Below are 2,352 nucleotides of genomic sequence, written 5' to 3' on the forward strand. Positions count from 1 at the left end.
GCTTCTTCCAGCCACCATCTGAGTCCTTATCTTGTGTGAGTTCTTCATAAAAGTCTTTTAGAAAAAAGTACATTTGCCATTCAAACAAGGCCAATTGATCAGAGATGTGCTCTCCACAGTAGAGTCTGAAGGGTTGGCATTTTAGCTTGAGGAAAGACCTCAGTGTCCAATACACAGCCAGGTGATCTTCAGAATCTTAGACAATAAAAATGGAAGTGATTCAGTTTCCTGGCATGGTGGTGGTATACCATCCAGGTTTCATAGGTTTATACAAGGGTTCTGTAGATTTTTAGATTGTTAATCCATCTAATACCTCCTTTCTCCTATATTTTCCATAGGAGTCTCCCCAATACTGAGCTAGCTTTAGCAATGCATGCATCAATTTCATCATCTATGTGTACATCTCTGGAAAATATGTTACCAAGGTAAGTTAACTTATCTTGTAGATAAGTTAAAAAGAGCCCAGCAAAGAAGCTACATTATGCCTGAAGAAATTTCTTTAGCAACCCCTAAAGGAGAGAAAAGGGCATCTAACACTCAGGAGAGCCAAGTTTCCCCATTACATTAATTTCTAAGCCCCTCGAGGACAGGAACTATTTTTTTTTTCTAATTTGTTTCCTCAGCACTTTGCACAGTGTTTGGAACATTTAAGGGTCTCTAAACATTCAAAATTTCTCCATTTACTATAACCAATAGTTCTGTTGCTGGAAAATGTGTCCAGATAAAGGTTTCAGGAGTTTGAGCAAATGTGAAAGAATTCACTTAAAAGATCAACTATGACTTTGAAGAATTGAGGGACAAAGAAAACTTTGTTTAGGTATTGCTCTGGTTAGTGGAAGTTGAGGGAAAGAATAGGTAGTTGGGAACCATTGAACCACTGAAGGAATTAGCAATAGCAACAATAGGGGAATAAGCAGGTAGAAGAGCATGACAAGTTATTTTGGGGATGAGGTTCCCCAAGAATGGGCTAGCTTCCCAAAGCAGGCTCAACTGAGTGAATGAGTTTTTAAAGGGGTAAGAAGATGAAGTAATTTGTTGATGGATGCTGTGACCTTTGAGAGGTAATATGGATAATGTATATAAGGAGTGGGAATTCATTGTTTTGGTGATAAGAGCCTGTCTTGTGCCTGGTGGCAGGGATTTACTGAGTCCTTGCCTGGAGGCACTAGGTACTTTATTTTATTTTATTTTATTTTGTTTTTAGGTTTTTGCAAGGCAAATGGGGTTAAGTGGCTTGCCCAAGGCCACACAGCTAGGTAATTAAGTGTCTGAGATTGGATTTGAACCCAGGTACTCCTGACTCCAAGGCTGGTGCTTTATCCACTAGGTACTTTACTAAAAAGTTCATTAATCTCATTGATAACTTGGACCAGGGCTGTCCAAAATAAGACCAGCAGGTCAATTTTATGCTGCTACCTGTGGGGTTACTAAATACTTTTAGTAAAGAAAAGCTCTCACTAAAATGGCAAATCAAAAGTGTCTGTTGTTTCAATTGTCTGTTGTTTCAATAAAAATTTTTAAAAGTAAGGCTGGACAACCCTGGCTTAGACAATAGGATGGGGGTGGGGGGGAAGAGTCAGTGTTAATAGTCAGTGGTTAATGGTCAGTACATAGTCAGTGAAGAGGAAATATTAATTATAGAATATATTTCTCTTAACATTTCCTTTACTTCAGTTTCCCATATGGAGAGAATGATGCTAGCTGGTAGAGCTAACTGTTTTCTTGGTGGTGTTAGGTCAAAAATTAACAGGAGCAGAGAATCAATCTGATCCTTAACTTTTAAATTAAAAGGTTCCTGCCTTAGGAAGACAGCAAAATGCTTTGGGAGGATTACTGGGTCCAGGCAAGTAAATCTAGAAGGATCACCTTAATCTGATTTTGAATGAGATATGTAAAACTTGACTGAATTGAATCAAATTAATCACAGGTCTTCCAACTAAGAAAGGGCCTTGAACAATTAGGTTTCTCTTATTAGGCACCCAATGAACAAGAAGAGCAGTGCTGAATGTTCAAATCAGTTGAGGAAACATCTTCTATAACACATCACATCATCATCATCATCATCATCATCATCATCATCATCATCAGAGAGGGAACATTTCAACAAACCTCACTGGGAAATCTCTTGAGGGAGGGTATGGAAGAAGGGAGAGCACTTGGACTTTAGACTTGGTTGCTCCCTCCTGCCCTTGTGTGGGAGGAGGACCTTGGGACCTCTTATCAGTGTCCTTGGGTCATCCCTCAACCCATCAGCAGTGGCTGGTAACAGTGCCAGTATTAGGAGCCAAGGACAGATTGGATGTAGATTAACTGGTCTACAAAGAGCCCAGCAAAGAAGCTACATTATGCCTG

This window comes from Macrotis lagotis, chromosome 4 (assembly GCF_037893015.1).
Source record: "Macrotis lagotis isolate mMagLag1 chromosome 4, bilby.v1.9.chrom.fasta, whole genome shotgun sequence".
NCBI classification, from domain to species: domain Eukaryota; kingdom Metazoa; phylum Chordata; class Mammalia; order Peramelemorphia; family Peramelidae; genus Macrotis; species Macrotis lagotis.